General features: G+C 40.0%; 1 non-coding gene across 1 annotated transcript; it reads right to left on the bottom strand.

Annotated features, from left to right (window-relative positions):
• Positions 1 to 380: 380 nt before the first annotated feature.
• Positions 381 to 540, bottom strand: LOC118149077 (U1 spliceosomal RNA). Its single transcript, XR_004736239.1, has one exon. It is a non-coding gene; the product is annotated as a U1 spliceosomal RNA (small nuclear RNA).
• Positions 541 to 15,287: the final 14,747 nt, after the last annotated feature.

The raw sequence follows: 15,287 nt of genomic DNA, 5'->3' as shown, positions 1-15,287 counted from the left end.
GCTATTGTGAATGGTATATTGCTGAACATAGGAGTTCATGTGTCTTTTTGGTAGGATTATTTATTTTCTTTTGTATATATACCCAGTAATGGAATTGCTGGATCAAATGGTACTTAAGTTCTTTGAGAAATCTCCAAGCTGTTTTCCACAGTGGCTGAACTAATTTACATTCCAACCAACAGTGTATAAAGCATTCCCTTTTCCCTGCAACCTCACCAGCATCTGTTGTTTTTTTGACTTTTTGATAGCCATTCTGACTGGTGTGAGATGCTATCTCATTGTGGTTTTGATTTGCATTTCTCTGATGATTAGTGATGTTGAGCATTTTTTCATATGCTTGTTGGCTGCTTATATGTCTTCTTCTTCTTCTTTTTTTTTTTTTAGAGTGCAAACGCAGTCCCCCACTACTACAAATTATGCAGTTGAGTTTCCCACATTTGGGGAAATCACAGGAGTCAGCACATCTGGAGTGCAATGGATAAGCTTCGCCCTGGGGTAATCACCTTTGTGATTATAGTATCTTCTCCGCCATGTAAGTATATATGTCTTCTTTGAGAAGTGTCTGTTCATCTCTTTGGCTCACTTTTTAATGGGGTTGTTTTTTCTTGTTGAGTTATTCAAGTTTTTTGTAGATTCTGGATATTAAACGTTTGTCAGATTGTATATATCATATGATTTTGTTTACTCTGTTGATAGTTTCTTTTGCTGTGCAGAAGCTCTTTAGTTTAATTGGGTCCCACTTGTCAATTTCTGTTTTTGTTGCAATTGCTTTTGGGGACTTAGTCATAAATTTTTTGCCTAGGCTGATGTCCAGAATGGTATTTCCTAGGTTTTCTTCTAGGACTCTTATAATTTGAGGTTTTACATTTAACTCTTTAGTCCATATTGAGTTGATTTTTGTATAATGGTAAAAGGTAAGGGTCCAATTTGAATCTTCTGCAATGGTTAGCCAGCTATCCCTGCACTGTTTTTTGAATAGGAAGTCCTTTTCCCATGGTTTATTTTTGTTGACTTTGTTGAAAATCAGATGGCTGTAGGCATGTGGCCTTATTTCTGAGTTTTCTGCTCTATTCCATTAGTCTATGTATGTTTTTGTACCCTTACCCTGCCTGCTGTTTTGGTTACGGTACCCTTGTATTATAGTTTGAAGTTGGGTAGTGTGACGCTTCTGCTTTGTTCCTTTTGCTTAGGATTGCTTTGGCTATTCTGGCTAAATAAGAGCTTAGTCTTTAAATGGGCTGAGATAATAAATTAACTTACTCAAGGAAGGTAATATTTTTTTTTTTATTCATGACATACTTTTTTGGAATTTTGGAGAACAATTTTTCTGTATCTGACAGATCAGAGCATTCTACCTCTGTTATAGTTAGGCCCTGAGGTTTTGGAAGCCCTCAGCATTTGGGGCAGTGAGGTCAAGCCTGTGATGGGGGTGCTCCTCTCCTGGGGCTTCTTGGAGGAAGACCAGGTTTGACCAAGCACACTACAGTCTCTGTAGGTCACAAGTCCAGTGCTTGACATGCAGTGTTGTGACTGACTGCATATGACCGTGAGAAGCTGGGCTGCTCAGACATTTTTTCTGCAGAGTTGTAGAGTATGCTCCTCTGTGGACAAAGGGCCTGTAGCACTATTGGAGGAGCCGGTGCTCTGTGTGCTCCAAGATAATTGCTCACTGCCAAAGTGCAGTCCCTTAGGACTGGGGTGAGAAGAGAGATGGAGGAGGGACTTCTGCAAGAGACCAGGCAGAGCTCAGGTCGGTACAACTCTAGACGGCAGTCCCAAATCTGTCTTTACAAAACAATCCAACAGGTTCTGAATATTTCTGAAATCTCAAGATGCCTTTTGGATCCTTGACCTAAACTTAAACACTACAAACAAGGCCAAAACTATTATCTAGTGATGTGTGAGAAAATTATGTCTGTCTACTGCTGGCATACTCTGCTGCCTTGCTTGCCAACCCAGCTACAGGGTGCCTGCTCCAACAAGAAACATAATTCTCCAGATAAGTGTTTCTCATTATTTTTTAACACTGGATCTAAAAATATTTGATTAGATTTAAAATTTATTCATAATATTGCTAAGAATGTGTGTGTGTGTGTGTGTGTGTGTGTTAGAGTCCCATTCTGTCACCCAGGCTGGAGTTCAGTGGTGCCAACACAGCTCACTGCAACCTCCACCTCCTGGACTCAAGTGATCCACCTCAGCCTCCTGAGTAGCTGGGACTTCAGGCATCTGCCACCATACCTGGCTAAGTTTTTGTAGAGATGGGGTTTTGCCATATTGCCCACGTTGGTTTTGAACTTCGGGCTTCAAGTAATTAACCAACTTCAGCCTCCCAAAGTGCTGCGATTACAGGTGTGAACTGCCACCACTGGCAGCTAAGAATTTTAATGATTTTGTCAATGAAAGAAGAGGAATTTCAATTAGAGTCTTTATATGCAATCTGTACTGTTGTAAGTTTCAAATAAATATTGTAAAGAAAATTAACAATATTTTGGCAAAGCTTCACATCAATACGGACTATGAAGAATTTAAAGATTGTTACTAAAAATATCAGGAATTTTCATGATAGAAAACTCAAGATTTTCTTTCTTTCCCTCCCTCCCTCCCTTCCTCCCTTCCTTCCTTCCTTCCTTCCCTTCTTTTCCTTCCTTCCTTCCTCCCCCCTTTCTCCCTCCCTCTCTTCCTAATTCCCCCTTTCCCCTCCCCTCTCCCTTCTCCCTCTTTCTCTCTCTTCTCTTCCTCCCTCCCTCTGGGTGGATCACTTGAGGTCAGGAGTTCCAGACCATTTGAGGTCAGGAGTTCCCTCCCTCCCTCTTTCTTTCCTTCTTTCTTTCTTTCTTTGGAGACAGGGTCTCACTCTGTTGCCCAGGCTGGAGTGCAGTGGCACAGTCATGGTTCACTGCAGCTTCAGCCTCCTGTCCTCAAGCGATCCTCCCACCTTAGCCTGCTGAGTAACTGGGATTACAGGCGCCTGCCACCACATGCAGCTAATTTTTAAATTTTTTGCAGAGATGAACTTTCCCTATGTTTCCCAGGCTGGTCTCAAACTCCTGGGCTCAAGCAGTCCACCCCAGGCCTCCCAAAGAGCTAGGATTACAGGCTTGAGTCACTGTGCCAGGCCATAGGATTTTCAGATATTTTTGCAAAGATTATATTAGAAGTTTTATATAAATTCAATGTTTCTTAATACTTGCATTTTATTTTCATCATTATAATGATATACTACAGAGAAATGCAATGAATTTTACATATAGATCCCTTTAAATTCTCTCCAGTTTATGCTGCAGGTGTAAATACCATTGTGTATGTTTTTCACAGGAAGTCTTCTCTTGAATGTTGCACCACTAGATGAAAGTGCCTTGGAGATGAGGCCCTGGTACGGTTTCTGGGACATTGCAGGCCAACCCTTTCTCCTCTTCCTTTATGCTTCCACTAAAATGTTTCATAGTTAAAATTTATTTTGATTAATGCTTAAACATACATGGGCTACTCAGAATGACAGTTTATCCATTTATTAATTTATTCATCAAACATTAATCAAGCAAACCCCTCATCTTAGAAGATTGAGCTCCTGCTATTCCCTGAAGATGCCAGCACAGAAGACACAGATGCCAGCTCCCTTTCTGCTCCAAGAACCGCCAACAGGTGCACATGGCAGGACTAGTAACACACCTGTGCCCTTAGCAATTTGCATCACCAATGCTTGAAGGCAGCTCCAGTGCCTAGGGCAATGAGGCCCAGTGAGATGAGACTGAGAGCAGAGAGGTAGGGCCTCAAAGCCAGCTTGCCACTTAGCAGCTGTACGCCGTTGGGCAGTTTCTTCATATGTAGAATGTGGACTATGATCCTAATTCGTCAAGGCTATCACAAGGCCAGGTGAGCTGCTGAACAGAAAGACAATAAAAAAGCTGTAGATGGGACTCTGCCTGTAACATCAGCCACCCAAGGGGGCAGCTGTAGGAAGGCATCCGGGAAGGAAGCTGACTTTGGCCTCGGGGTCTGGGAGACAATAGAGGGGCACACGTGGGGTGACTTGGAGAACCAGCCCATCCAAAGGGAGGAACTAAAACTTGGCTCCCTGTGTTCACAGGCTTCTCAGGAAAAACTGGCTGGTCAGATTTTTAAGGCAGTTTTCCTGGTTTTTAAATGTTAGCACCAATTAACTTCAACCAACCAAACAAAAAACAACAACCGTTCAGGCTGAACAGTAAAGTTTGTAACCTCTGCCCACACTAGTGTTGGGGTGATAAAGATGACCTGGGGCCATGGTGCATTATTGTAGGTAAGACTCCCAGGAAAGGAAGTGGTGGCCAGCAGGAGGAGAGCCATCTTTCCTTGCCTGCAGGGCTCCAAACAAGACTGGAACCACAGAAACTGGCCACCCATCATGTGTCCCTTCAACCAGAATGGAGCTCATTTTGCAATAGAGCAACACCTATAAAGAACAAAGCCAAAAAACTTGTAGAAAAAAAAAATCACAAAAACCGTAGGAGAAAATTGTGATCCTGGGTTAGGCAAAGCTTCTTTTTAAAAAAACAGTAGCCTGGATGGTTTTTTTCTCTTGGATTTAACAAATGTCAACATTTCATCATATATGCTTCACACTTGTATGGAATAAAAGCTTACAAAAACTTTTCTGTGGCCTTTTCTAATCCACTTTTTTTTTTTGAAATGGAGTCTGGAATATTGGCTCACTGCAATCTCTACCTCCCAAGTTCAAGCAATTCTCATGCTTCAGCCTCCCTGAGGAGTTGGGACTACAGGTATGCACCACCATGCCTGGCTAATTTTTTATTTTTTGAACTTTTTTTTTTTTTTTTTACTTTGAGTTCTGGAATACATGTGCAGAATGTGCAGGTTTATTACACAGGCATATGTGTGCCATGGTGATCTGCTGCACCTATCAACCCGTCATCTAGGTTTTAAGCCCCAAATCCATTAGCTATTTGTCCTAATGCTCTCCCCTCTCTTGCTCCCTGACAGACCTCAGTATGTGTTGTTCCCTCCCTGTGTCCATGTGTTCTCATTGTTCAACTCCCGCTTATAAGTGAGAACATGGAGTGTTTGATTTTCTGTTCCTGTGTTAGTTTGCTGAGGATGATAGCCTCCAGCTTCATCCATGTCCCTGCAAAGAACATAATCTGATTCCTTTTTATGGCTGCATAGTATTCCATGATGTATATGTGCCACATTTTTTTTGTCCAGTCTATCATTGATGGCCATTTGGGTTGTAAATAGTGCTGCAGTAAACATACGTGTGCATATGTCTTTATAGTAGAATGATTTATATTCCTTTGAGTATATACCTAGTAATGGGATTGCTAGGTCAAATGGTATTTCTGGTTCTAGATCCTTACAGAATCACCACGCTGTCTTCCACAGTAGTCGAACTAATTTACATTCCTAAAAGCATTCCTATTTTCCCACAGCCTTGCCAGCATCTATTGTTTCTTGACTTTTTAATACTTGCCATTCTGACTTTTTTTGTTGTTGTTGTTTTGTTTTTTTTGAGACAGAGTCTTGCTCTGTCACCCAGGCTGGAGTGCAGTGGCACGATATCAGGTCACTGCTACCTCTGCCCCCTGGGTTCAAGTGATTCTCCTGCCTCAGCCTCCTGAGTAGCTGGACCTAAAGGCATGCACCACCATGCCCGGCTAATTTTTGTATTTTTAGTAGAGATGGGGTTTTGCCATGTTAACAAGGCTGGTCTCAAACTCCTGACATCAAGTGCCTTGGTCTCCCAAAGTCCTGGGATTACAGGTATGAGCCACTGGCCTAGGCCCTCATTACAGTTTTGATTTGCATTTCTCTAATAATCAATGATGTTGAGCTTTTTTTTCTTTTTTCTTTGTTTTTGGAGACAGAATCTCGCTGTCACTGGGTGCCAGGCTGGAGTGCAGTGGCACGATCTTGGCTCACTGTAACCTCTGCCTCCCGGGTTCAAGCAATTCTCCTGCATCAGATTTCCGAGTATCTGGGACTACAGGCATGTGCCACCACGCCCAGCTAATTTTTGTATTTTTTGGTAGAGACGGGGTTTCACCATGTTGGCCAGGATGGTCTCGATCTCTTGACCTTGTGATCTGTCTGCCTCGGCTTCCCAAAGTGCTGGGATTACAGGCGTGAGCCACTGCACCTGGCCGAGCTTTTTTTCATGTTTGTTGGCTGCATGTATGTCTTCTTTTGAGAAGTGTCTGTTCATATTTGATGGGGTTGTTTTTTTCTTGTAAATTTGTTTAAGTTCCTTGCAGATTCTGGACATTAGACCTTTGTCAGATGGGTAGATTGCAAAAATGTTCTCACATTCTGTAGGTTGCCTGTTCATTTTCATGATAGTTTCTTTTGCTGTCAAGAAGCTCTTTAGTTTAACATCTGGACAGTTTTTGTCTTGTTAGTAGAAATAGGGTTTCACCATGTTGGCTAGGCTGGTCTCGAACTCCTGACCTCAAGTGATCCACCTGCCTTGGCTTTCCGAAGTGCTAGATTACAGGCATGAGCCACTGCACCCGGCTTCCACACCATTTCTTTAGCAGAAACAACTGCTATCCTGGTGATGGTGTTGACACTTGACAATCATATTTTTGTGTGTGTACACATTCGCAGACAACACAGTGTGATTTTATGTATTAGAAGAAGTATAATATATAAGGCAACACCATACATAAAATTTGCAATCAATAAATGAGTACCTTGCAAGGTAAATCATATGTTGTCCTTGGAGTAGGGTTGGCTTATATAGAGTTGGTTTTTGCACTTTCCTGGGAATAATGTGCTGAATTGCTGGGTTTATGTTTAACTTTTAAAAATACCAAGCTGTTTTCCAAAGTGGCTAAGCTATTTTACATTCTTATCAGCAACGTTTGAGGATTTTGGTTTAACCACATCCTCACCAATGCTTGATAGTAATTAGTCTTTTAGATTATAGCCATTCTAGTGGTTGCGTACTGCTAACTCATTGTGGTATTAATTTGCATTTCCCTAATGACTGAAGATGTTGAATACCTTTTCATGTGCTTATTAACCATTCATATATTTTCTTTGGTGAAATTCAAAACTTCTCTGCAGTTTTTAATTGGGTTGTTTATTTTCTTATGAAAAGGTAAGAGTTCTTTATATATTCAACACAGCAATTCTACTACTAGGTACCTAGAAATGAGAATATATATCCATATATATATGTTGATATAAAGACATAATTTGAAGGTCCATAGCAGCATTACTCATAATAGCCAAAATGTAAATGTCTATCAGCTGGTAAATGAATAAAAAATGGTATATCCATGCAAAGCAAAGAATACTATATAGCAATACAAAGAAATGACATACTCATACATGCTACAACATGGGCAAAACTCAAAAACATGCTAAAGGTGGGGTGCGGTGGCTCATGCCTGTAATCCCAGCACTTTGGGAGGCCAACGTGGGCAGATCACCTGAAGTCAGGAGTTCTAGACTAACCTGGCTTACATGGTGAGGCCTCATCTCTACAAAAATACAAAAATTAGCTGGGCATGATGGTGGGTTCCTGTAATCCCAGCTACTATGGAGGCTGAGGTGGAAGAATTGCTTGAACTCGGAGGCGGAGGTTGCAGTGAGCTGAGATCGTGCCGTTGCACTCCAGCCTGGGTGACAGAATGAAACTCCATCTCAAAAAAAAAAAAAAAAAAAGCTAAGTAAAAGAAGCCAAAAGATTATATATTGTATGAATCCATTTATATAAAGTCAGGAAGGCAAATCTATAAAGTAGTGGTTGCCTGGGGCTGTGAGTATGTGGAAGCTTTTTGAGGTAACTTAAATGTTCTAAAACTGGATTGTAGTGATGGCTGCACAACTCTTAAAAATTTATGAAAATTATTGAAATGTGCACTTATACAGAGTGAATTTTGTGATCTAAAATTTACCAATAAAGCTATTTAAAAACACACACAAACAGAAATAGTAGCAACCATACCTAAATTCATGTAGAAAGTAGAAGAGAAAGATTTCTTTTCAAGTTCTTCTATTAGGCTGACAAAACCATGATATCAAAAGCTGACAAAGACATTATTAAAAAAGAAATTTATGGACAAATATTCCTCGTGAACACAAATGCAAAAGTCATTAATAAAATAGCAAATTAAATCTATTAATAAAGAACAAGCTTAATATGTCATAACGACATGCAGTTTATCTCATATGAAGGCGAGACAGCCCTCGAAAAATGGCTGTGTTCTAATAATCCTTGCAATCTGTAATTATCTTACATGTCAAAGGGAAATTAAGGTGCCAGAGGAAAATTGAGGTAGAAAATGGAATTAATCAGCTGACCTTAAAATATGGAGATTATCCTGGATTATCTAGTTGGGCCTCATGTAATCACAGGGACCCAAGTGTGGAAGAGGGAAGCAGATGAGTATCCAAGTGATGTGGTATGAGAAGGACTCCACTGGCCATTGGTGGCTACGAAGATGCATGGGGGCCACATTCCTTCTAGAGGAATGCAGGCAGCCTCTAGAAGTTGTAAAAAGTACAAAAACTCGTTCTCCCATAGAGTTTCCAGAAGAGAACACAGTCCTATTATCACCTTGAGTATAGCCTAGTGAACCTCATTTTGTACTTTTGAATATACAATAAATTTGTGTTAAGTCACTAGTTTTGTGGTAGTTTCTTACCACAGCAATAAGAAATCAATATCACATTAATGAAATAAAAAATTATATAGGCCAGACGTGGCGGCTCACACCTGTAATCCCAGCACTTTGGGAAGCCAAGGCAGGCAGATCACCTGAGGTCAGGAGTTTGGGACCAGCCTGGCCAACATGGTGAAACCCGTCTCTACTAAAAAATTCAAAAATTAGCCAGGCATGGTGGTAGGCACCTGTAATCCCAGCTACTTGGGAGGCTGAGGCAGGAGAATTGCTTGAACCTAGGAGGTAGAGATTGCAGTGAGCCGAGATCATGCCATTGCACTCCAGCCTGGGTGACAAGAGTGAAACTCTGTGTCAAAAAACAAAGAAACTAGCAAATAGAAATTCTATAATCCCTTTAATAGATGGAGAAAAGCATCTGACAAAACTCAATACTCATTAATGATGAAAACATTTTTTTTAAACCAGAAATAGAAATAGAAGTAAAAGGGAAAAGATTTAATGATGATAAAGTGTCAATCTGTAAGAAGATAAAAAATTCTAAATTATATGGCACCAATAATATAGGCTCAGGGAAAAAACTGGCAGAAATAGAAGGAAAAGGAAATTATAACTACAGTGGATGTCTTTAATACATCTCTCTCAGTAAACGTAAGTAAAGATGTAAAAGATTTGAGAAATAAGATTAACAAATTTCAATTAATGGACTTATGAAGAAGATTCCATCCGAAAATTTCAGAATATGTCCCTCTTCAAATACAAATAAAACTAATATTGGCTGGGCACAGTGGCTCACGTCTGTAATTCCAGCACTTTGGGAGGCTGAGACAGGTGGATCACTTGAGGCCAGGAGTTCAAGACCAGCCTGGCCAACATGGCAAAACCCCGTTTCTACTAAAAAATACAGAAATTAGCCAGGTTTGGTGGCACGTGTCTGTAATCCTAGCTACTCAGGAGGCTGAGGCACCAGAATTGCTTGTACCAGGTGGGTAGAGGTTGCAGTCGGCCGAGATTGCACCACTGCACTCTAGCCTGGGTGACAGAATGAAACTTTATCTCTAAAATAAAGAAATAAATAAATAAATCTAATATTAAACATATGTTGAGAAGAAATGCTCAACAAATTCAAATGATTACAGTAATATATAATCCTTGACAGAATAGAATTAAACTAGAAATAAATTTTAGATGGTATTTTAAAAAATACCTGAGTGTTTGAAAATTAAGCAAAATTGAGCAGTTCACCATGTAAATACACATGGGTGAAATGAAATTACAGTTGAAAGTACAGAATATTTTGAAATGAATTATCATGAAACAACTGTACTCTGTGTGTGCAATTGAAGTTTTGCTCGCAGGGAAACTGGTAGCCTTAAATTAGTATTTTAGAAAAGAAAAGCACTGAGAAAATAAGTGATCTAAATACCTATCTTAAAAAGAAAGAAAGCAAATTAAACTTAAAGAAAATAGAAGGAAGGAAGATATAAAGAGTAGTAATGAATTAGAAAATGAATATACAATAGAGAAAACAACAAAGTCAAAAGTTCTTTAAAAAGACTAGTAAAATTGATTGAACCTCTGACTAGACTTATCAAGAAAAAAAGTAAAGGTACAAATTACAAATGTCAGGAATAAAAATAATAAAAAGCAGACAAGTGCAGATTTTACCAGACTCTGACAAAAAGCGTAAACAACTCTGTCAACAACTGTATGGATTTAAACACAATGAATACATTCTTTTAAAACTCAGCATACCACTATGGACACAGGAAGAAATAGAAAATAGGAAGAGTCATATATAATTTTAAAACTGATCCTTAATTGAAAAAATTTCCACAAAGAAAATATCAGGCTCAGTTGGCTTCCCCAATGAATGTTTCCAAATATTTAAGGAATAAGCCTACACAACAAACTCAGAGGATGACGAAAGGGGAAATAATTCTCTTCTCATTTTATAAGACCAGCATAACCTTTAAACAAAGTCTGAGAAGGAGATTTCAAAAAAAGAAGAGTATAGACTCTCTTACGAATACAGATGTTAAAATCCTAAACAAATTATGACCAAATCAAATGATATATAAAAAGTGATATATAAAAAGAATAATATATTATGACCAAGCTGAATTTATTCCAGGCGTGTGAGTTTTGTTTAAGATCACCTGAATAGTGAAATATTGAGCATTTTAACCCTTAATTGGGAATGCGCAAATCATACCTACTACCATCATCACTTCTACCCAGCACAATCAGATCTGGAAAAGAAATAAAAGGTAGAATGACAGAGAAGAAAAAGATACTTATTCATCACCTCATATCAATCAGAATGGCTACTACTAAAAAGTCAAAAAATGACAGATATTGGCAAGGTTGTGGAGGAAAGGGAATGCTTATACACCACTGGTGGGAATGTAAATTATATCAGCCATTATGGAAAGCAGTTTGATGATTTCTCAAAGAACTTAAAACAGAAATGCCACTTGACCCAGCAATCCTATTGTTGGGTATATTCCCAAAGGGATATTAATTATTTTACCATAAAGACACATGCATGTGAATGTTCATTATAGAACTATTCACAATAGCAAAGATATGGAATCCGCCTAAATATTTATCAATGGTAGACTGAATAAAGAAAATGTGGTACATATACACCGTGGAATACTACAAAGCCATAAAGCAAAATAAGATCCTGTCTTTTCAGAAACATGAATGGAGCTGGAGGCTATTATCCTAAGTGAACTAACATAGGAACAGAAAACCAAATATCACATGTTCTCACTTACATGTGGGAACTAAACATTGAGCACACAGGGACACAAAGAAGGAAACAACAGATACTGGGGCCTACTTGAGGATGGGGTGTGGGAGGAGGGTGAGGATTGAAATACCTATTGTGTACTATGCTTATCACCTGGGTGACAAAATAGTCTGTACACCAAACTGCTATGACACTCAATTTACCCACATAACAAACCTGTACATATACCCCTTAACCTAAAACAAAAGTAAAAAAAAAATTCATAGGCAACATGATTCTGTGTGTAGAAAATCCAAAAAGACTTTTCTATAAATGATTAGAATTAATTAGTAAAGTTAGTAATAACATTGAATACTAGGTCAATGCATGACAAGGGTTGGATTTCTACTCATTAGAAATAAGCAATTAAAAAATGAACTTAAAATTGAATACCATTTACCACATTATCAAAAATACACGTGCAAATGCCCAGAAACATATCTAATAAAAGATGTGCAAGACTCCACAAAAATCTACCAAGCTTTACTAAGAGAAAGTGGGAATTTGCTTGCTCTAGAGTGGAAGTTGGGAAAGGGAGAACGGGGTTGGAATGGCTCTAGATAGATGTCCAAACACAGTGCCTAACACGTCAATACTTGGCATTTACATTATTATGGCCATGTAAATATCAACATATAGTACACTACAATTACATTTACTTTCTTTGTACAAATTTTCCCCATGGAGCTAGCATTTGCTTAGTTTTCTGCATACCTTTCACCAAACGGTCCTCTGAAGTCCTTAATAGCAATGTACAATTCCCCCAGTAATGTCAACTATGTCAGGTAACCACTTTATCAGTCCCATTTTATTTTTCCCTATGACATGCCTCCTGGACGGGTCTACCCTGCTCCTGTCTGGACTGTGTTCATCCTGCTCACTGCACAGCTGTTCTCCAGACACATCCCATTACTATCCTCTCAGGAATTCCCTTTGTCTTTTCTTTGTGAAGGAGTTTCCTGGTTCCAGGCAGACCTCTTTCTTGGTCTCTGACCCTCACTGGGTGGAGCACTCCACCAGAGAAATGGATCATGAAAGGTAGATTTTCTTTGAGACATTGAATGTTTCTAAATGTTCTTATTCTACTCTCACCCTTGATTTAAATTTTAACTGAGGATAAAACTCTAGGTTGGAAATTATTCTGCAGAATGTTGAAGGTATGATGCCACTGTTTTCTCACTTCCAGCTTTGCTAGTGTGAAGTCATTCTGATTCCTGATCTGCTCTAGGTGACTTGCTTTATTTCTTCTCTGGAGGACTTGTTTGTCTCTAGTGATCTGAAATTCATAATCACAAGCCTTAGCATGGATCTGTTTTCATTCACTGCTCTGTGAGTGCCTCATATTCCTGGAAAATTCATTGAAATATGTCTTTAATAATTTAATTCTCAGCAGATTTTGATGACAGTGTTTGCTAGTGTTATCATTCTCTTTGTGGGGCTCTTGTAGGTCAGACATTTTCCTCAAGTCTGGGGATCTTTAGAAGTCCTCTCAAAGCCCTTTTTAAGATTGAGATACAGGTGAGGCACCATGGCTCATGCCTGTAATCCCAGTACTTTGGGAGGCTGAGGTGGGTGGAATGCTTGAGCCCAGGAGTTCAAGACCAGCCTGAGCAACAAAGTGAGCCAACATCTTTACCAAAAAAAAAAAAAAAAAAAAAAAAAAATTAGTCAGATGTGGTGGCTCATGCCTGTAATCCCAGTACTTTGGGAGGCTGAGGTGGGTGGAATGCTTGAGCCCAGGAGTTCAAGACCAGCCTGAGCAACAAAGTGAGCCAACATCTTTACCAAAAAAAAAAAAAAAAAAAAAAAAAAAAATTAGTCAGATGTGGTGGCACATGCCTGTATTTCCAGCTACTTGGGAGGCTGAGGTGGGAAGATGGCTTAAGCCTGGGAGGCAAAGGTTGTAGTAAGCTGAGATTGCGCCACTGCACTCTAGACTGGGCAGCAGAACCAGAGCCAGATCCTGTCTCAAAAAAAAGCGGGGGGGGGGGGTTACTAAAATGCTGTATTAGCTATCTATGGCTGTGTAACAAATTACCCCCAAATTTAGCAGCTTCGAACAATAAGCTTTTTATGACCTCACAACTTTTAGGGGTCAGGAATTTAGGAATGGCTGAAATATGTGGTTCTGGCTCTGGGTCTTTCATGAGATTCCAGCCAAGAAGCTGGCCAGGGCTGCAAAATCTCATAGGATCTTCTTCCAAAATAGCTCACTTACATGGCTGTTAGCAGGAGGGCTCAGTTCATCACCATGTGGGCCTCACCAGAGGCTGCTTAAGCATCTTTACAATATGGCAGCTGGCTTTGCTGAGAGCAAATGATCTGGAAAGAAGGAGGAGGCTATAATGCCTTTTTATACCCTAGTCTTGAGTGTCACACATCATCATTTCTGCCACATTCTATTTGTCAGAAGAGAGTCACTAAGTATGGCCTCCACTTAAGAGGATGGGAATTAGGCTCTACCTTTTGAATGTAGGAGCACCAATTCAAATCACCACAAATGCCATTTGCAAACTGTGTGTGTGTGTGTGTGTGTGTGTGTGTGTGTGTGTGTAGGAATTGACTGACTGGCTTCCCAGAGATCGGCAAATGGGTTGCTGGTCCTTTCACTGGGGTGCTGCTCACAGATGGTATCTGTGGGCCTTTTTTTTGGGTTGATCCATTTTTTTCAGAGTGATATCCTCCAGTTTTTGCTTTGAGGACAAAAGTTAGACAGCCAAGTTTGGGGAGTTAAGTAACATCAGGGTTTGAGGTGATCTCATCATTCACTATGCAGATTGTATTTTTGAAAACCATTCACTAATTATTTTTAACCATTAATTTTCTCATGTGGTTTCTGATTTACAGCTATCTTGAGTGGGAGGTTTTCTTTTTCTTTTCGTCTGCTCTTTGGGCTCCCTTCCTTGTCTGAGTGTATTGCAGTTGTTCCTACCTAGTTCCCAGAACTCCCAGACTCGAGCTAGGCTTTGTAGTAGTGACTCAGGGCTTCCACTACATGGTTGTCCTGGCATATAGTAGACAACTCACTGAGCCTAGTGAGTGGATTGGTTCAACTGCCCTAATTTAAGGCAGTTATGTATAGATAAGGCCTTAACATAGATGTCCAGTAATGAATGGCTGTCTCATGGAGTGGAGAACCCTTGGTCCCTGGAAGTATTCTAGGAAAGGCTGATTGTATATTGTATATAGGATTTCTGCATTGAAATCAGTGACTGCTATGATTTTATGAGGGGCTTGAGACTTTTGGATTCCTTAGGGAACAACACATCAGTGTCATCCTCATTATGCTGACAATGACTGCTGTGTCATGATGGTAGCCAATAGTTACTGAGTTCTTACTATGTGACAGGGACTTTTCTAGTCATTGTACCAGTGTTAGCTCATTTAATCCCCATAAGAAGTATACATAGTAGGTGCTATGAGTATCCCCATTTTACTGATGAGGAAACAAAGGCAGGGAGGTTCAGTAACTTGCACACATCAGTTGGGAGCTGGCAGAGCTGGGGTTAAGAATCAGGTGGCCAGCTCCAGGTGTGTGCTCTTAGCTGGCACACTCTCCTACCTGCTGTCAAACAGGAGCTGAGCCACAGGCCCCCCCAGCCTCCTGACAGCCAGAGCTGAGGAGGGGTCCACAGGGCTTCTCCAAGTCAAATCAATGTGTATAGAGGAAAACTCGAGGCTTCAATCATACGGTAATGGCTCCTGACCACACAAGACAGATTTTAGTCAAACAGGGGACGAGCAGCTAAGAGGCCATCTTTCCAGAAAGAAGCCCATTCGCTTCTTTTAAAGATAGACTTTAACACTCTTGTTGAGCTTTAAAAATGTCAAGTGAAGCTTTTACTGCCAGAGTGAATGCCCTC

Source organism: Callithrix jacchus, chromosome 17 (genome assembly GCF_049354715.1).
Source record: "Callithrix jacchus isolate 240 chromosome 17, calJac240_pri, whole genome shotgun sequence".
Taxonomy (NCBI): Eukaryota; Metazoa; Chordata; class Mammalia; order Primates; family Cebidae; genus Callithrix; species Callithrix jacchus.
The sequence above is the reverse complement of the archived record's forward strand: the minus strand, read 5'-3'. Positions and strand labels throughout refer to the sequence as shown.